Source organism: Monodelphis domestica, chromosome 2, assembly GCF_027887165.1.
Source record: "Monodelphis domestica isolate mMonDom1 chromosome 2, mMonDom1.pri, whole genome shotgun sequence".
In the NCBI taxonomy this organism is placed as follows: Eukaryota; Metazoa; Chordata; class Mammalia; order Didelphimorphia; family Didelphidae; genus Monodelphis; species Monodelphis domestica.
This window is the reverse complement of record NC_077228.1, coordinates 270,841,376-270,863,307: the sequence shown is the minus strand read 5'-3', so window position 1 is coordinate 270,863,307 and position 21,932 is coordinate 270,841,376.

Here is a 21,932-nt window from a genome sequence, read left to right as displayed (position 1 = left end):
ATATGACAGAGATGGGTTCCCTGTGTCACAATAGAGGAAACTGAGGTTCACAGAAATTGTGAGATACACGTAAATATATTGCAAATAAGTGTCTGAACTGGGACTAGAACCCCAAATTAACCTCACAGACAGCATTGCCTTTGGTCAGGCCTCCATGATCCAGGGCATGGCTTGTTTCAGAGAACAGTTATCCAGCACAGTCTTGGACATAAAATTGACACAATAAACATTTGTTGAATTGAATAGGCAAGTCTGGAGTTAGAAGACTCATCTTCCTGAGTTCAAATCAAATAGTCACTAGCTGTGTGACCCTGGGCAAGCCACTTAACCCTGTTTGCCTCAGTTTCCTCATCTGTAAAATTAGCTAGAGATGGGAACATTTCTAGTAGCTTTGCCAAGAAAACCCCAAAAGGGGTCATAAAGAATCAGATGTAAAATGAATAACAATAATGAACTCTTATTAGAATGTAAGTGTTATGAGGTCAAGAATAGTCTTCACTTTCATATTTGTATCCCTCCACCTTAGTAGAGTTCTTAGTACTTAGTAAGTATTTAATAAATGATTTTTCATTCATTCATTCATTAAGTCATTCATTCATTCATTCATTCATATGTAGAAACAGAAGAACTAGGGGTGTTGCTGCTTGTGCTTTGTTTTCAAAGAGATCCAGTAACATTATGGGACAATGTCTTGACCTTGTGCACGAATTGGATTTAAGTGAGGCAGAGTTGCACAGTCAGCATCCTCACTCTCTCTTCCATAGCCATCAAAGTCCAGTGGCAAGACAAAATTCGGGATAATTTGTGGTGGCCTTGGATGCAGTGGATGACCTTGGCATCTTTCACATCTGACCAGTCTCTAAGCACTCTTCAGTGCTTCCTCCAGCCACCTTCATGGCCACTGGAACAAATTCTTCTCATCCAGTGATTCTGTAAGGTCTTCAACTTGGGGTGGACAACCCCTCCCATTCACCAGTGGGTTTATGACCCATTGGATACCCTCAACCTGTTATGGTCTTCCAGATGAGAAAGTTTTACCTTGTGGTGGCCACTGTGCATGCTACAGCTTCCTGGAGTCACCAGACATCATAACAGGATGAACAGCCCAGAAAAGACGCCAGTGTTCTCTGAACACCCATACGCCTTAGTAGGAGTATTCTTTCTTTTCTTTTCTTTATTTTATATCAGTTATTATGGACACTAAGGGAAGAAGGAGCATATGTAAGGAGTCAGGAAATCAGCAGTGTGAAATCCTATAGAAAGGCCAAGGAGGATGAGGACTGAGAAAAGGTTATTGGATTTAATGATTATATATAATGATAATAATGTTTTCAGTCCTATCTAAATTATTGTAACTCCTTTTGGGAGTTTTCTTGGCAAAGATACTGGTATAGTTTTCCATTTTCCTCTCTACCTCATTTTACAGACTGGGAAACTAAGGCAAGCAGTTAGGTGACTTGCCCAGAGTCAACCAGTTGGTAATTATCTAAGACTGGATTTGAACTCAAGTCTTCCTCACTCCAGACCCAGGACCACCTCGATGCCCCAGGAAGTCATTACTCACATACAAACATAGACATGTTTTTTTCAAATACAATGTCTGTCAGCATCAATCTTAAGGCAGAAGAGCCATAAGGCCCAAGCAATTGGGTTTAAGTGACTTGGCTAGGATCACACAACCAAGAAGTGTCTGAGACCAGATTTGAACCCAGATCTTCCCTCCTTCAGACCTGGCACCCTATTTACTCTTCTATCCCTCATAGGCATCTATGTTGAACAAGCACAGAGTGCCTCTTGCTCACAGTAGAATTGAGAATAGATAATATGCATATAATGAGAGGCCTTTTTTTATGACAATCTTTGGAACACAATGGAGCCCAAGCAAAGCAGAAGGGTGTCACTGCCAGTTATGGGTCTGTGCAGGCTTTAAAAAATGCTGTTTTAAATATTATCCTTGCAGAGAGAAATATAGCCAACACTTTAAATACTGTGCTAATTCATTTACAAGGTGCTTCATTCCAATTCCATGGTATAATTGTCGTTGCGTGGAGGGTAAATACTAATTGAATATTAAGAACATATTTGTTGAGAGCGAGCAACTTGGGTAGAGAGCCTTGCTTTTTATCATGTAGTTCTTTGAGCTCATTATATGGAGACTGAATCATCAAGGGGGATGATAGGGAGCAAGGAGCTGCAGTATAATGGAAGGAGCCCTGAACTTCAGAGTCGCAAGAGCTTTCCCCTGGAGTATGGTGTCTCAGGACGTAGGTTCAAATCCTGATTCAACCATTTAATACTTCTATGATCTTGAGTAAGTCACTTAACTTTCTGGGGCTCCACTTTTACTCAGCTGTAAGGGGAGGAGATTGGACTGGATGACTTCTAAGATCCCTTTCGGCTCTAGATCTATGATTCTGGGACAGGAGAGAGGAGGCAATAGAATCTCTTTGAATGATGGGAGGAGACTACTCTAATAAGAGACAATGTCCCTCAGTCTTGGAGTAATAAAAGATAGATAAATAAATAACAATGATAGTAATAATAATTATGTAAAAGAAAGAAGGAAAACCAGAAAATCATCATTACTAGACATCTATGCAAAGCACTTTTGTGACATTTAAGTGTCAATTTTTATTGTTATTCAGTCGTTTTTAGTCGTGCCTAACTCTTGGTGATCCCATTTGGGGTTTTTTTGGCAGAGATACTAGAATGGTTCACCATTTCCTTCTCCAGCACATTTTCCAGATGAAGAAACTGAAGCAAACAGGGTTAAGTGACTCACCCATGGTCATACAACCAGTCTGATACCAGATTTGAACCCAGGTTTTTCTTTTTTCTTTTTAAATTTTCTTTATTTATTTATAATATTTTCCCATGGTTACATGATTCCTGTTTTTTCCCACCCCTTTCCCCTCCCCACTTCCAGAACTAACAAGCAATTCCACTAACCCAGGTCTTCCTAACTCCAGACCCAGAACTCTATCCATCCACTGAACCACCCAATTGCCCAAATAATGGCAGCCACTTTTATTACAATTGTTGGTGCTCTAAACCTCTATTAGTCCTCAACACTCTAGAGCTCTCCAATTCAATCTAGAGCTCTAGATTTTCTTGGCAAATATTCCTTATTAGTTGAGAGACCGCATTCTTTCATGGTTCCTTGATTACTCTCTTCCAATTAGGTGAAACTTGTTTTTTTTTTTATTTGATACTCTAGCAGTTACACATTTATATTTATACATCTATTAGGAGGGACACCTAGGTACAGGAGAGAGAGCACCAGGGCTGTAGTCAGGAAAACCTGGGTTTAAATCTAGCCTTAGACACTACCTTGCTGTGTGACCCTAGGCAAATAACTTAACCCCCACTTGCCTAGCCTTTACTGCTCTTCTCTTCTATCTTAGAACTGATACTAACACAAAAGGCAAGAATATATATATATATATATATATATATATATATATATATATATAAACAAAACAAAATAACAACAACCCTCCCCTCAATGTATTAGGAATGCTCTTGGGTCTTTCCTATCTGCTTCCTCTGCTGTTCCCTGAGTACTCTACTCTGGTCTCAGACTCAAGACATTCTCATTAGCTCATTAACCCCCATCCATCTGGAAACTCCCTGCTTCCTTTTCAGTCTAGTATGTTGACAGCAAATTCATGCCACAGTAAGGAACATGAACATTTTACTTAAAATAGCAAGAACTGCGGTACGAGGAGCAAGCAATTCTAAACCTGTTGGCCCTAAGCAAACCACGTCCTCTTCTCCCCACTCCCTAAGGAAGTCTCCAGTCGAACAGCTCCCCTCTTCTCGTGACCAATTGCTTCCTTCCTGCCCACCTTGGAATGAGTGCCCTCTTCTCCTGATTGGGGAATCTCTGGATGGAATCACCATTTCATGAGTGACTTGACATCCAGCTTGCCTCACTGTCCTGGAGCCTTGAACTCTCCTGGGCATCTTCCCCCCCCCCCACTTCCTTTTCCATCTCCCCTTTGTCTTCCCTTCAGAATATAATTCAGAACTTCACAGAAATGGGGGAAATGAGGTAAAAGCTTCTATCTTCCAACACAGAGGCAGAAGGAGGCATCTCCCTTGGTCATGGCACTCTGCCAGGACCAGGATTTTTCATCTGACTCAGACAGATGTGGGGATGTCAGCCCCCTAACTGCACTGGCTGCTCATCTCCACAGAACAGAAATGATTGCTTCCCCCAGTTGTCTCAGTTGCTTCAATCCTTCACAGGTATGCTATGATTACTGTCCTTCCCTTGGGCTGGAGTCTGGGAGGAGACTGAAGATCAAGTATACAGAACTATAGTCCTGTTAATCCTAGCATCCTGTTCCATATATTTCCCAGGGTTCCCCTTAAAACCTTCCACCATGGTGTGTTTTATCCATTTAATGTCTACACTGAGGCAAAGTCACCACCAGCCATACTATACCCCTGATGCTAGCTTGGTCTCCACTGAATTTCAGGCAGACAAATTCAGGATAATATTTTTAATATTAATAATATTATCATTAATACTTATCTATTATTAATACTATTTTGACATTAATACTATTACTATTTTCTGCCCGTCTCCTATTTTTCTTTCTTATTCAATCAGGGATAAAAAATTAGTGTCAGTTGAATACTATATACATAGTATATAAGTATATGTATTATAATATATATCATCATGAGAAACTGAATGTCTTGATTAGTAGGATGAAAATTGGCATGAATATATTTCATGAGGTATACATGGCAATCTATTGAGGTTTGGGAAGAAAATATTAAAAATTCTATTTCTGCTTATATTTTCCCTTAAAAAAGAAATAAATTAAGCTTCATGAATACTTGGCATGTGTATTGGCACTGGTGCTCTTAGTCTGTATTTCAGACACTCACATAGGGTATGCAAAGTATCTCAGGGGAAGAGTTCAAATTCAACAATGCAGAGACATGGATTGTGGTAGCCTCCCTCCTTCATTCATGAGGCATTTCAGTTTCCCCAGGCCCAATTAGGTGGATTTATAAATTATAAATTATGACTTGGAAGTTAGAAAGACTTGGTTTCAAATCTTATTTCAGAGGGCAGCTGGGTGGCTCAGTGGATTGAGAGCCAGGCCTAGAGACAGGAGGTTCTGGGTTCAAATCTGGCCTCAAACACTTCCCAGCTGTGTGACCCTGGACAGGTCACTTGACCCCATTGTCTAGCCCTTACCACTCTTCTGCCTTGGAACCAATACACAGTATTGATTCTAAAATGGAGGGTAAGGGTTAAACAAACAAAAAGCAAATCTTATTTTAGCTACTCAATGAGTTATCTGGGGCAAGTCACCTAACCTCTGCTTGCCTCAGTTTCCTCATCTATAAAATGAAGATAATAATAGTGCCCATCTCCCAGGGTTGTTGTGAATATCAAATAAGGTAAGAATTATAAAGGGCTTAGTTCAGTTCTTGGCACATAGTAAGCACTATATAAATATGAGCTATTTTTATTATTCACTATTATTTAGTCACCCTCTCTCAAGCTTAGCACCCTCATCTATAAAATGGAATAACAACAGCATCCACCTCAAAGGGTTGTGTGTGAGAAAATCAGGTCCCGATTAGTGCAGATAATGAAGCAGCACCATTTTGTATTGCGTATTTCCACTGGACTGGAACCAATGACCATATTTTACATTTAAGTATTACTTTGGATAATATGAGTTTGAACAATGAAATGATTTTCCCACTAATAGAAACCTAGCTAGAAAACTAAAGTGTATTGGAAACTTTAGAGAATTACATAAATATTAGCTATTGTTATTGCTATCATATTATCTAGTTTTTATCTAGAGTAACCCTCACTAATTGGACATTCTTTAAAAGGAGTACTGTGAAGAAACCACAGATTGAAGATAATACAGTAATGTGAGCACAAGCAAACAAACAGAAAATGGCTGAATGGATATTTGTACTTCTAGTATAAAGTCTTCATCAGCCACAGCTTGAGGTAAAACAATGACAACCTAATTAGCTCTAACAAGAATTTGACAAAAAAAAAGTGAAATTAAATACCACTTTCTATGAGAAGTCTTACCTGATCTTTCTTAATGCCAGTATCTTCTCTTTCTCTTGGTTTTCTTTAATTTATCCTCTGTTAGACTGTAAGCTCCTTGAAGACAGGCACTGCTTTCCCCCCCTCTTTTTGTATCTCCAGCAGTTGGCACAGTGCCTGACCCCCAGTTGGTGCTTCGTAAATGTTTATTGATTAAGTGATTATCCTGTATGTATCTTGTTTGCATGTTGTCTCCCCCATTAGACTTTGAGCTCCTTGAAGACAAGGACTGTCTTTTGCCTTTCTTTGTATTCCTAAGGCTTAGCAGAGTGCCTGGCATATAACAGACTCTTAAAAAAACAACCCTTACCATCATCTTAGAATCAATACTAAGTATTGTTTCCAAGGGAGAAGAGCAGTAAGGGGTAGGCAATAGGAGTTAAGTGACTTGCCCAGGGTCATACAGCTAGGAAGTGTCCGAATCCAGATTTGAACCCAGGATCTCTTGTGTCTAGGACTAGTTTTCTATACACTGAGCCATCTAGCTGCCCTTATAACAGATGTTTAATAAATTCTTATTGACTGATTGACTGAAACTAACCAGAAGAATATTCAAGATGAGGATAATGTGGAGGGCTAGTTTGGAAACCAGAAAGACTGGGTTTGAAGCCCTCCTCTGATATAGTTTGGTTGTTTGACCCTGATGAGGTGACTTTTCTCTCTGTATCTTGGGAGATGATCTAAGACTTTAACTTGCAGACAACTGCCTGCCCCACAATGGTAGAAGAAGTCCCTCATGGCGAGCTCCTTACACTATTGACTTCACACATCCAGTCTGTATTTCTATGAATCTGTTGGGCAGCAAGAAAATTGACTCAGTCGATACTTAAAGAAATGAATTCAGATGATTCACTGGAAGGTCAAATCCTGAAGATGAAACTTAAATACTTTGGCCACATAATGAGAAGACAGGACTCATCGGAAAGCCCCTGCCTTTGGGAAAGACTGAAGGCAAAAGGACAAGGGGGTGGCAGAGGATGAGATGGATAGATAGAGCCATGGAAACAACAATCCTGAACAATCCTGAATCCTGAACAGACTTAAGAGATAGTATAGAAAGTCCTAGCTTGCGATGGGACATGCCTGAGTGACTGAACAACAAATCTTTATGATTAATGATGAACCTCAACTCAAGACTATGTTGTACCTTGAGATATTTGCTAATGAAAGTATGAAGCCATTACTCTTAGAAAGATATTTAAATTCCAAGCTTTTGACATGATCATCAAGATGTCCCAGTGGTTGTTTTCTGGCAAATTTCTCTCTCAACCAAGCCTCTGAATAAAAGGATTATTGTTCCAGTGTAGAGTAATTATAGTTGAACCCCCATGATAAGAAGATAGAACCCCTCCACATGCATCTATAACTGGCATTAGCAGCTCAAGTGCATTGGGTTCCTTTTGGAGTTGTGTGCACCAACCCCTCTCCAGATCTCTTCTGTCATCTGTATTTTGGTCTGTGTGAGTTTCCTTATATATAAAGAAATAGTCCTGGACATCCACTCTGAATGAGGAGGGAGGGTTTTACCTAAGTAACTGCTACATCCACAATCTTATGAGTCTCTTTTTGCTCAGATGAAAATAAGAATGCCCACCTCACCAAACCATGGAGAATAAAATGAGAGAATGAAAGGGAAAATTGATTTTGAAAAATCAAAAGTTTTATAAAACTGTAATACTAATAAATGTTTCTTCAAGGGGAACAAAAAAGAACCAAGCTTTTTGTTGTCCTAAGCCACACTGGGTTACCTATAAAAACTCTCACATAAGCACGCTTTAAGAATTTAGAAATAGAGTTTCTGAATCCATTTAAAAATCTTCCAAATGAAGAGTTACAGTTGGGATTTGAACTCATTTGTTAAAAATGTAAAAAAATGCAGTACCTTCCAATTTGTTTGCAAGAAAAACTGATTGGCATCAGGCAAGATGGAAATTAACTCACCAAATTTCCACAAAAACCTCTGCATAATTGGTGGATGGGATTGAAAAATGACAGTCATGATTTAGTAAGGGAAACCAATGATGTTCTTCTTTCATTTGAATCTTCTTATCTTCATGAAGTTGCTTTTCCAACCAAGACAGTAATTAAAACCAAGTGTTGCAATAAACTGAACTGAGCACCAGACCTTAAAATCATAGAATCACCAAGTATTAAAGCAAAATCTTCAAAAATAATGAAGCGTGTTTAATCACATTACTCTCATTAGCATTATTAACCAGAAGAGGGTTGTAGCATTGATTTACAATATTTTAAAATATTTCATCTTTAACTCTTCCTTTCAAAATTTTATTTTTGAGTGTTTTATAATGTATATATCACAGTAGTACAGTAGTACATCTAAATAATTCATAAATAAACAAACATATCAGGGCTGCTGAAAATTTTTTATTAATGTGTCTTATCAAAAATACTTGGAGGCTACTGTAGTAGATGATGCCCTTGATGTGATTTTTCTCCTTCCTGAGGGAGGAGTGAAGTAAATGAGTGCCCATATCATTATTGAATACTTTAGGGGCATAATACCAGGGCTCAGGGGGATTGCTGTGACTGCTCCTGATTGACTGAGGTTTTGGGATGATTAAAATTCTGGCCAGCCTGCTAGTGTAGCATTTATTTAGTTGGTCATTCTTTGGCAATACTGTGTATTGGCTCCAAGGCAGAAGAGTGGTAAGGGCTAGGCAATGGGGGTCAAGTGACTTGTCCAGGGTCACACAGCTGGGAAGTGGTCAAATTTGAACCTAGGACCTCTCGTCTCTAGGCCTGGCTCTCGATCCACTGAGCTACCCAACTGCCCCCTTGGTCATTCTTAAGTGAGGTTTTGAGCAGGGAAGCAGATTGGTGGGAGAGGGAATGAAGAGAGGGGAGATAGAGAGGGAGAGGGAGAAAGGGAAGAGGATAGATAGAGATAAAGAGAGAGAGATGGGGGAGAAATAGAGTGAAGGAAGAGACAGAGAGAGATAAAGGGGGAAAGAGAAATAGGGAAAAGCAGGAGGGAGAGGAAGAGAGACTGAGATAAAGCGCAGAGAAAGAATGAGACTAGAGATAGAGAAAAAGGGGAGAGAGGGTGAGGAAGGAGAAGGGAGGGAGAGAGACAGAGAGAAGGAGAGAGAGGAGAGACAGAAAGATAAAGAGAGATAGGGATAGAGACAGAGAGAGAGAGAGAGAGAGAGAGAGAGAGAGAGAGAGAGAGAGAGAGAGAGAGAGAGAGAAGGAGAGTCTGAGATAGAGAGGAGAGAAAGAATGAGAAGACAGAAAGAGAGAAAGGAGAAATATAGGAGAGACAGAGAGATAAACAGAGAGATAGGGACAGACAGAGGAAGACAGAGAAGGAGGGAGAGAGGAGAGACTGAGATAGAGAGGAGAGAAAGAGTGAAAGACAGAGATAGAGACAGAAAAAAAGACTGAGAACTAGCTGAGATCTCACAGATAATCTAGTCCAATTGTCCAAATCTTTTACTTTATTTTTTTTGATACTTTATTTTTTATTTATTTTTTAAACCTTATTTTATTTGGTCATTTCCAAACATTATTCATAGCTGATGCGCGATTCCACTGGGTATCACCTGTGTTCTTGCCAAATCTTTTACTTTAAAGGGAAAGGAACTGATTTCCAGAAATGGGAAGTACCTTATCCAAAGTTAGTCAGTTGCATGACTGATTTTCAAATCAAAATCTTCTGACCCCACTAGTTCAAGGCTCTTTTTTGGCTGAAGGTCCTTGACAGTGGCTCTGTCAGACCCAAGAAGGCACTGTGCTACCTCGGATGCTACCTGCTTTCCTTCCAAACATTCCCTCCTTCCAAATGTCCTTATTTTTCACTGAAAGTCCCATGAACCTCTCAGTCTCCCAGGTTCATAATCTCAATGTTAACCTTTAGTCCTCACTCTCCCTCAGCCCACCTAGGTAACCAGTTGCCAGATCTTATCATTTATACCTTTGCAAAATGAACTTTAGACTCTACATCTCATCCCATCTCCCACTCCCACTAACAAGTTGGGTTTGAGAATTTGGCAACATTTCTTCCTTCAGGATTCTAGGGACATCTTAGTAGAAATTCTCTAAGGTCATTAGTTCCAGCCCCAACTAGTATGCTTTGCCCCCCCTCCAAAATCAGTCGAAAACCAATTTAGTCCACCAGCCTTAGTTGGTTTTTAGAAAGTGTATTTACTAAGGTAGAACAAATGGTAGGCATAAAGGTAGAATGTTGGTACAAAAATCCTCCCCTCCTACATCTGTGAAACACTTTCTCACAAGCACAAATCCAGGAGAAAATTGACTTAAGCTTATAGAGCACAGGTGGCAAAGGGTAACAGCAACTGGTTGCTAAAAATCCTTTGAACCCATTTGTGGGATGCTAAAGAAGTTTCCCTTAGGCACAGTGCAAGAACGAATAATAATAGCTACCATTTATTAGCCCCTACTATGTGCCAGGCACGGTGCTAAGTACTTTACAATTATTATCTCATTTGATCTCACAACAACCCTGGGAGTTTGGGGTTATTATTATCCTCATTTGATAGATAAGAATACCGAGGCAAAGAGAAGTTAAGTGACTAGTCCAGGGTCATACAGCTATTGGATTTTGGATTTGAACATTGATCTTTCTGCCTGGTGATCTATGCCAGCTAGAGTCTTGAGTCCAGTCTATGAAGGAAGAAATGGCAAAATTTGACAATTGTTCATCTATGTGGGGTGAGGGAGAATGAGAAATCAAGGTTAACACAATTTATGGGAGCAGACAGATGTATCTCTGGCATCACCTTCTCCCACATTTCTCCAAAAGGAGGTTTTCATTTCTGATGGGAGATGAAGCAGGAGATGGAGACCAAAGGTTGACTATTCTGCCCTCCTCAGAGAGAGATGGAGTAATCTCTCTCTCTCTCTCTCTCTCTCTCTCTCTCTCTCTCTCTCTCTCTCTCTCTCTCTCTCTCTCTCTCTCTCTCCTCTCTCTCTCTCTCTCTCTCTCTCTCTCTCTCTCTCTCTCTCCCTCTTTCTCTCTTCCCCCCCTCCCCCCCCTCTCCCCACTCTTCTCTCTCTCTCTCCTTCTCTCCCTCTCCCCCTCTCTCTCTCCACTCTCCTCTCTCTCTCTCTTTCTCTCTCTCTCTCTCTCTCTCTCTCTCTCTCTCTTTCTCTCTCTCTCCCTCTCTTTCTCTCTCCCTCTCTCTCTCTCCTTCTCTCTCTCCCTCTCTCTCTCCCCACTCTCCTCTTTCTCTCTCCCTCCCTCCCTCTCTTTCTCTTTCTTTCTTTTCTTCTCTTTTACCCTCTTGCCCCTTCTCTCTCTTCCTCTCTTCTTCTTCTCTCTCTCCTTCTCCCTCTCTCTCTCTCTGTACATATATATCTTGCATACATGTATATATATATATATGTGTGTGTGTGTGTGTGTGTGTGTGTGTGTGTGTGTGTGTGTGTGTGTGTGTGAAGATGCTGAGCTAGATCATTGGAACCAATTTAACTGGGTTGGCTGAACCAATTGTTAAATATAATAAAGCTTTGTTTAAAAATGTAGAAACCATTCTTAGCTGTACAAAAATAGGCTGATGGCCAGATTTGGCATGCGGGGGAACTAGTTGGCTAAGCCCTGGACTGTAGACTTAAGAAAGAATTAGTAATGCAGATTTAACCTAAAGTGTTTATGCAAACATTTTTTAAAGCCCAGTTATTAAACATTTACAGTAGGACCTTGTTTTTCTTTTTTTTCATCAGGAACTCAATACATGCAAATTCAGGTATCCTTGTTGGCAATTGAAAACAATAAAGGCAGAAAAAAGACATAAAATTACATTTTAAAAATTACATGCTAAATCTGCACCATTTTTGCAAGCACCGTAAAGTCTCACAGCAGTTTGCCCAATCATATTCATTCTCTCTCTGAGAAGAATTAGTGTGAATCATTACATTGTTTGTGCCAATCATTAGCACCTACCTTAGTCTTTGTCCTGAGTTCTTGCTTCTAACAAATTGCGTTGGAGTTGTCAGAGCCCTGATTCTCTGTTTCATTAACACTATTTAGTTATTAATCAAGCCCCCAGGCATAAGAGTAGCGATGCTGGTAACTTTGAGAAACCTAAGAAAAGTTGTAAAGCCCCTAGGTATGTTCATCGAAGAAATACTTATTAAATAATGGGGTTTGCTATTATGTGTGATTTTCAACTTACATCAAGCATCTTGGAACATGCTGGTCATGTAAAACAAGGTCCTACTGTACCATCATAACTCAGTATTGTTCTATAAACATTGTTTGAGTTTTGAGTTCAGCAGGGGTATAGTAGAAAGTTCAGGGGATGAAATTACCACCGCCCTGTAAGCCTAGTGACTAAAGGCTAAGAAATAATAACAGACCTTTGAATAGCATTTTAAGATTTACAAAGTGCTTTACATTCCTGAACTTATTTGAGCCTCATAACATCCTTGGATTAGACCATCTCTGAGATCCCCTTCAACACTAGTTTTATGGTAGATCCACTTTTTGGACCTCCATTTCTAAACCAGTAGAATTCAACCCAGAGTTGAACCCAAGACTTTCTATCTGCTAATATACCTAGCTGTAAGTAAGCTGAGTAAGATTGGGCCATATTGATTCTAATGTCTTTTCCAGCTCTGATGTTCCTTAAATTGTTTGGGGATCAGGGTCTATCAGTGGAGATAATGCTGAATAGTAAAAAGGGAGATGAGAAAATTGAAAAGTCAAGATTTTTTTAAACTCCCACCTTCCGTCTTAGAATCAATACTAAGCATTGGTGCCAAGGAAGAAGAGCAGTAAAGGTTAGGGAATTGTGGGTAAGTGACTTGCCCAGGATTACCCTGCTAGGAAGTGTTTGAAAGGGAGAAAAGAAAATTGAAAAGTCAAGATTTTTTTAAACCCCCACCTTCCATCTTAGAATCAATACTAAGCATTGGTGCCAAGGAAGAAGAGCAGTAAGGGCTAGGGAATTATGGGTAAGTGACTTGCCCAGGATTACCCTGCTAGGAAGTGTTTGAGGCCAGAGTTGAACCCAAGACTCTCTATCTGCTAATATACCTAGCTGTCCCTGAAAAGTCAAGATTTGAAAGCCCTCTAGCCTGACTCAGAGGATCTAGGTTCAAATCTTACTCTCATGCCTTACTTAAATAATTTGAGTATGCCACTTTAACCTCTCTTGATCTTAGTTTCATCATCTATAAAATAACAATGTTGTACTAGGCAGCCCGGGAGTTCCTTTCCAGCTCTGTGGATGACCTTATATTCCCATCTTTCTCCCTTTCAAGTCTGCAGATTGAGAAATAAGTGGAAAGAGCCTTGAACTTGAATTCAGATACCCTAGGTTTGAATTCATCACTAGACCATGGTCCAGTCAGCTGAAGGATCCTGGGTAAGCTGCGTAAAACTTGAATATTGTAATGTAACATCTGAACCTCAGTTGTTTCTTCCATCCAAATGGGGGTGATAATCCTTCAACGACCTTCCTCGGAGGACCACTGTGAGGATCAAGTGAGATAACGTGAGCAAAGCCCTTCATAAACTCCAAAGCTCTATACAAATGTCAGCTATTATTGTTATTATTGTAGCTGGCATGCCCAGGCGTGTTCTCAGAAAAATCTATTCACAGCTTCCTCCTCACTGCAGCAGAGAGGGTCATGGATTTGACACTGCATTGCTGATAGAGTTCACATGCTTGATCTGACTCTTGGGTTTGCCCTTTAAGAGCCATGGACCCACCAAGAAGCTTCAGAGAAGCTCAAGAGGACACAGATTGGAGAGGGAGACACACACACACACACACACACACATACACACACACAGATGCTGTGCTGTACTTGAACCTGGAAGGAGGTCAGTGCATTGTGAATCTAGGCACCAAACTGAGATACAGAAGAGAGAAAGAGTCTCAACAGGAAAGAGAAAAGTGATTCAGAGTTTCAATTAGAGATGAGGAAAGATGAGATGGTGATTTTCAGCCTCACTTAGGTCTAGAGAAAGCCCTGAGAGACAACCATCAAGATGATACTAGAGCAAGAAGAACCTGGATCTAGCCTTTCAATGGTACCAAGAGTCAATTGAGCCAACTGGTAGGTTCAAAGCCAAGATGGGATTCATCAAAAGGTAGAATTTTTCAATGCTCCCCAGAAAGAATTTTCCTGATGATAAAGGGCTTCAGACACACACTCATTCTACCTTTTGTTCAGTTAAAGAAAACCTGTCATATCCAGTGTCTTGTTAGACTGAATGTTTACAGGGGAGCTAAGGTCCTACCCACAGAGAGAAATAAAGTAAATTCTGATGTCCATGGGGAAATTCTGGGTGGATAATGCATCAGGAGTATTGGAAGAGATCTCTAAGATAAATAATTGGGTCCATGAGTTTTGACTACAAATGGTTTACCTTCTTATTTAAAGGAGAAATTGAGAGGTGAAAAAGCAAATGGTAAATGGCACAGGTTTACCCACTTGGCCTAAGTTTGCTCTTCAATCTCCTCCTCTGCCCATCTCTTCTTTGACAGTGCTCTGCCATTCTCCCAAACTGACTGAACTCTCTTAGGAAGCTGGTGACGTCACAAATGCCAGATTAGGAAGCCAAAGTGGCAGCCGGTATTATTTATATAAAGGAAATGGACACCCCCCCTTCTAGCTCAAAGTTTCCTTCTGCTCCCCCCACGCAGATTCCTATATTTGGGGCTTGGCAGATGGAGGGAGGCTAGGGAAACCCCTCCCCCTACTACCCCTGCTGCTTCAGATTCCTCTAGGCACACCCATAGAACACAGAATGTCTGAGCAAGAGCCCTGCTCATTTTAGAGAAGAGGAAAATAAGGGCTCAGAGAAGGGGATGTCGTTTGTTCAAGGTCATACCAAAAACAAATGGGAGAACCAAGAATTGAACTGGTCTTTCTTTCTCAACTTCTCCCTGCCTGTGAATTTTGTATTATACCTCTGCTTTTCAACTGTGGCTTCTCATTTGGAAAAGTCCAGAGGAAGGGATGGGAGAAGAGAGGAAGGAAGAGAGACAGAGACATAAAGATTAAGAATGGAGAGAGGGGAGTAGAGAAAGGACTATGAACGAAGAACAGAGGAAGTGAAATGAAGAAGAAGTCTTAAGGGATAGAGGGTACAAGAAAGAACAAATAGGATGTGAGAGGATTGAGAAATAGATCAGGAGGGGAATAGAAGAGGGAGGAGGTCAAGATGAGGGGAGAGAGACAGGAAGGGAGCAAAAGTTTGTAAGGGGGTAGGAGAAAAAAGCAGATGGCTTGGATACACTCCATCTGGGTCAGGAGGTCTGGTCAGCCCAAATACGGGGTCTTCCACTAATACAAGTTCCTGATTGATAAGAGATATGCAAGATAAAGGGAAAGGAGGGAAGCTTACCTTGAGAGTCATATGACTTTTCCAAGACCAAACCCAGAGAGAGCTCCCAAGCAGAAGTACCCTTATCCCACCCAGTCATCCCTCCCTCCTCCACCTCCCAGTGAGAAACTGTCCTTACCATGCTGGCAACTGAGAATATAATCAGTATTATCTCATAGTCTCTGGTTTAAGGCCAGACTCCGATCTCTTTCCTGATCTTGTTAGGAAATTAAGCTCGACACTTTGACACCTTTCCTAACAGAAGCACTTTTTTCTTTCAAGTTGGTGGGGGTAATTGAGCTCAGAACAGCCAATAGGAATTTTTTTCCCGGTCCCCTGTGCTCTTTCCCTCCCCACTCATGGTCCCTCCCTGGCTCACTCAGCAGCTGTCTCCCTCCCCTGGGTGGCTGCTCCCTGAGGCCTCCCCTCCTCCCTCTCTGCCTCTCTAACCCCAGCATCTTCTAGTGGTCCCCTGGCTGTCTGGGAGTCCCAGAGCTTTGATATCTGATCATGTTCTTTGGATGTGACACACAGAAGGTGTCAGAGACTGAAGTGAAATTTGCATTTTAATAAAGAAAGTTGTATTTCAGTCATTTGCATTTAAATAAGCTGCTGTTTCCTCTTTTTCTCTCGACACCCCCTTCTCTCCTATCACTACCCCTTCTGCTCTCTGCAGGCAGCAGGTAGCACCTTTGGGAGAGGAAGGCTCCTTGCCTGCCTGCTGCCTGTGTGGAAAAATGGTGATGGAAATAACCAGTCCCCCTCTCCCCCTGCCAACCCCCTAAACACACACACCCGCACACCCCTAAACACGTCTCCACACCCCTGGCCTGCTCACTGCCACGCATACTTGTGGTCCCACCCTCTCCGCAAAAAGAGATTCATATTCTACGAGGCGAGGACTGGAGGGGGAAAGGGAAGCTTTAGAACGCTATAACTCACATTTCAATAGCTCTTGGAGATTTACAAAGCCTCACCTTATGCTTTACTGAGAAAATAAAGGCCTGTTCTCTACCACCAGCCAGCTCCCTCTTCTTTCTCCATTGCTCTGCTTCTCAGACTCCCACCCACACGATCCCGCCGTCCTCGCCTCTTTTACTTCAGTCTCTGCCAACAAGGTGGCCATTCTCTTCACCAAGGCCAATGCCTCTGTTTTGCCAGAGATCTTACCTCCTCCTGTCTCCTTCAGCAGGGGGAGAGGGCTCCCTCAGGCTTCTTGCCCCTCCATCTTCAGGCTCTTCCTTTGTGTGGATGCCTTCTCTGCCTTGTCCCCCCCCTTAAAAAACCAAAAAAACACCCAAACTTAGATCTTTACTAGCCCATCCAGCTGTGGTCCTAGAGCTCCCCTCCCTCTTGCAGAGAAACTAGAAAACAGCTATCTACATAGGCTGCCTTTATTTCACTCACTTAAAATATATTTTATTTATTTCATTAGATATTTCCCAATTACATGTAATTTTTTAATCTTATCTTATTTTATTTTTAAAAATTATTTTTTATTTTAAAGTATTTTTTCTGTGGTTATATGACTCATGTTCGCTTCATTTCCCCCCTCCTGGAGTTGAAAAGCAATTGCATTGGGTTATTCATGTGTTGTCACGTGATACCTATTTCCATATTGTTCATTTTTGTAATAGAGTAATCTTTTAAAATCAAAACCCCCAATCATATGCCCATATGAACGACATGTAAAACTTTTAAACATTCATTTTTTTTAAATTTCGAGTTTGAAATTCTCTCCTCTCCCCCACCCTCTGAGAAGGCAAAGACTGTAATATTGATTATACATGTGAAGTCATGCAAAAGGTATTTCCATATTAGCCATGTGGTAAAAGAAAACATACATGCAACACAAGAAAAATAAAGAAGTATGCTCAATCTGTATTCAGAGATCATCGGTTCTCTCTCTCTCTGGAAGTGAATAGTATTTTTTTATCATAAGTCCTTTGGATTTGTCTTGGATCATTGTCTTTATCAGAGTAGTTAAGTGTTACCTGGTTGATCATCTTTACACTAGGCAGTTAGGTGACTGAGCAGACAGAGCACTGCATCTGGAGTCAGGAAGATCTGAGTTCAAATCCAGCCTTCAACATTTTACTATCTGCATGATCCTGGGCAAGTCACTTAACCTCTATTTGCCTTAACCCACTGGAGAAGGAAATGACAACTACACTAGTCTCTTTGCCAGAAAAATCTCCTGGAAGTATTGTTTTCAGGGTCATGAAAAGATAGACACAACTGAACAACAGACAACAAACAACCTTGCGGGATTGTCGTTACCGTTGGGCTCACTTCACTGTATTGATTATAAGACTTCCTAAGTTTTTCTGAAATTGTCCTGTTCATCATTTCCTATAGCACAATAGTATTCCATCACATCATATACCACAACCTGTTCAGTCATTCCCTAGTTGATGGGCAGCCCTTCAGTTTCCAATTCCTTAATATCACACATTCAGCTATAAATATTTTTGTACAAATAGATCCTTTCCCTTTTTCTTTGATCTCTTTGGGGTACAGACTAGAGGCAGTATAGCTAAGTCAAAGGGTAGGCACTGGCTTTTAGCTCTTTTGGCATCATTTCAAATTGTTCTCCAGAATGGTATGACCAGTTCACAACTCCCCCAACAGTGCATTCATGTTGCAATTTTTCGTTGTCCCTTTCAACATTTATCATTTCCCTTTGTGTCATATTAGCCAATCTTATAGGCATGAGGTGATATCTTGGAGTTGTTTTAATTCGCATTTCTCTAATCAATAGAGATTTAGAGCATTTTTTCATGTGACTATTGATAGTTTTGATTTTTTCTTCTGAAAGCTGTCTGTTCATATCCTTTGACCATTTCTCATTCACTTTTCAACCATTTGCAATCTGGGTTCTTCCTGATCTTATCACTCAACTGAAACTGCTCTCTCCAAAGATGCCAATGATCTCTCTTTTTAAAAAACCCTTTCTTTCTTTGAATCAATACTAAGTATTGGTTCCAAGGCAGAAGAGCAGTAAGGGCTCTTGTGGTTACTATGCTTAATTGATTTGCCCAGAGTCATGTATCTAGGAAATGCCTGAACACAGATTTGAACCCAGGACCTCCTGTCCCTAAGGCTGGCTCTCTATCCACTGAGCTACCTAGCCATGCCCCAAAGGTCGCTTAATTTATAAATCCAATGGTGTTTTCTTAATTCTCATTCTTCTTTTTTTAAAAACGCTTACTTTCCGTCTTGGAATCAATACTGTTTATTGATTCTGTGGCAGAAGAGAGGTAAGGGCTAGGCAATGGGGGTTAAGTGACTTGCCCAGGGTCACACAGCTGGGAAGTGTCTGAGGCCAGATTTGAACCCAAGACCTTCTGTCTCTAGGTCTGGCTCTCAAACCACTGAGCTATCCAGCTGCCCCCAGTTCTCATTCTTCTTGACCTCTCTGCTGCATTTCACACTGTTGAATACCCTTTCCTTAGGAATAAGCTCTCCTTTCTAGGCTTCTTTGAGGCTACTCCTTGTTCTACCTATCTGACTGCTCCTTCTCAACCTCCTTTTCTGATTCATCATTCATATCATGTCCACGTTGAACCCCAAGGTTTTTTCACTTGGCTCCCTGACTTTATCAACTCGCTCAGGTTTAGTTATCACCTCCATGCACGTGACTCCTAGATCTCTTATCTCAGTCTCCTTAGCTCCAGTCCACCATCCCCACTTGCCTAATTGACATTTCAAACTGGAAATCCCATAGGAAAAGGGACTTGAATTTCCTCTGCCACTGCAGATCAGTACTAAAGAAATAAAATGACTTGTTCAGATTCACACAGCCTGTTGGTATCAGAGGTAAAATCTGAACCCAGGTCTTCTTGATTGGAGATCAGCTTTCTATCAATTTATTTCTATTTCTTTATTGAAATATATCCATATTTCAAGCAATCTTGTTAATGACCAATGATTCCCTTTCAGCTTTAAATATACGATCTCATGACTCCCTCCAGCTGCCCTCTTCCCTTCCAAAAGTTCTTGCTGTTCAGTCATGTCCAACCCTTTATGACCCCATTTAGGATTTTCTTGCCAAAGATACTGGAGTGCTTTGCCACATCCTTTTCCAACTCATTTGACAGATTAGGAAACTGAGGCAAACAGGGTGAAATGACTTGCCCAGGATCACCTAGCTAATATGTGTTTGAGAGTGGATTTGAACTCAGGAAGATGAGTCTTTCTGGATCCAAGTCTGGTGCTCTATCCACTGTGCCATATAGCTGCCTTCCAAAATTATTTCATGTTTATTCTGGATACATGTATATGCATACATGTTGTCAATGCTCCATGTAGAATGTGACTTCCTTGAGGAAAGAGACAATCCCAAGTTTATCTGTGTGTGCTTAGGGCTTAGCTCAGTGCCCAGGACATAAAAAGAGCTTAGTAAGTACTCACTGTTGTCAGTTGATGAAGTGGATACCATTTTCCTTCTGGTCATTGAGATTCTCATCATTTTAGTCATCGTTGACTCTTCCCTTTCCCTCACCTCTGCTGATTTTTCCTCTAGCTTAGTCCACACCCTCATCCTTCTCTTCTAGATTATCCTCATAGCCTCCTAATTGCTCTTCCTGTCTCCAATTTTGATTCCGGTTTGGCTACATGTCAAGCCTTCCCTTCCTGGGTTATCTATCTACAGTACTATAACCACTCAGAGACAAATGAGCAAAGACATCCACGAGGGACCCTTGATGAAAAATGCTCTCCACTGCCAAAGAAGCCACTGGTACAGTCTGACTAAAGATCAAAGCATGCCATCTCCTTCTTTATTTCCCTCGTGAGGTTTTTTTTTATTATATGTGTGATAAGTGTCTTCTGTCATGGCATGGGCAATATGGAAATATGTATTGCATGAGAACATTGTTATCATCTATATCAAATTATTGACTGCCTTGGGGAAGGGGTGAGGAAGGGAGGGAGAAAATCTCACCCCCTCCCCAAGGCAGTAAATAATTTGATACAGATTATTCCAGTAGCTAAAAAAAAAAAAGCCTAATTAATTTAAAAAGAGAAAGAGAACAGAATGGACAGGGCAAAATGAGAGTCAATCATGGAAGGCTTTCCAGAGAAGGTGACTTTGGGTATAAGTTCTAAAGGGGAAATCGATTGGGAAAAGGAGAGGAGATAAGAAGTCATATTATAAATGGGAAGAATAATGTGTTAGAAGGCAGAGAGTTAAAAATGAGCAACTAATTTATTAGGAAACAAATTTACTATGAGGGAGGTGGTAATGATGATGTTGATGATGATGATGATGATAATGATAATACCTATTTTCTAGAGTTGTTGCAAGGAACAAATGAGATAATTATAAAAAGGCATTTTGGAAACCTTAATGCACTATGTAAATGTCAGCTATGATTATTAGTATTAACTCAACATCAATATAATCCAATCCAATACATATTTATTAAGTGAACATTATGTCCAAGGCATTGTGCTAGGGAATGAAAATACAAATAGAAATAAATACAAAAAAAGAGGAAAACAGATTTTTAAAATTACTTCCTTCTTACACCCTAAAGGATGGATACAAGAAATAAACAGATAAGTCAATGCAAGATCATTGGAAGGAAGAAGAAAGCTTGAACAACTAGTAGGATTGTGAAAGATTTTACATAGCAAGTAAGTGTCTGAGGCTGGATTTGAACTCAGGTTCAAAGGGAACCTAGGCCTGGCATTCTATCCATTGTGCCACCCAGCTGCCTGGTCATAATAAAAGCTAACATTTATATAGTGCTTACTCTATGCAGGCACTGTGCTAAATGCTTTACAATTATCTCCTTTGATCCTCTCAGCCACCCCTGCTATTATTTTTATTATTGTTATGTAGGTGCTGTTATTACCCTCATTTACAAATGGTTGAGAATAGAGGCAGAGGTTAAGTGACTTGCCCAAGGTCACATAGCTAGTAAATGTCTGAGGTCAAATTTGAGCTGAGTTTTCCTGACTCCAAGCCAAGTGCTCTACCCACTGTGCCTCCTTGCTGCTCTAAGGCAATAACTCTGCCAAATGAATCCTTGTCTCAGCTACCATGGTTCAGGGTCCCAGAGGTCACCCCCAAAAAGTAGAGCCTTCCTTACTGCCCTAGCTACAAAACTGAGCTTGGTCTCCACCTCCCATATTTTTCTTGCCCTTCTAATGTTTTAAAACCCCTAGAATGGAGACTCTCCAGGCCAAACTCTCAAGGTTAGAGACTAGAATCTTTACCTAGAACAGCAAATGGAAAAAATCAAAGACTGAGGACTCTTTCTCAGCACCATGTGGCCTCAGAGGAGGGAAGACATTTCCCCCTTTACAGGATGATCTCCCCCGATACTGTGAGCTTAAGAGTTACCACCCTGACCAAGGTAAACGAGGCAAAAGTGGAAAGAGCTGAAGCCAATGGAGTTTTTTTTTTTCTCCAACCCTTACCTTCCATCTTAGAGTCAATACTGTGTATTGGCTCCAAGGCAGAAGAGTGGTAAGGGCTAGGCAATGGGGGTCAAGTGACTTGCC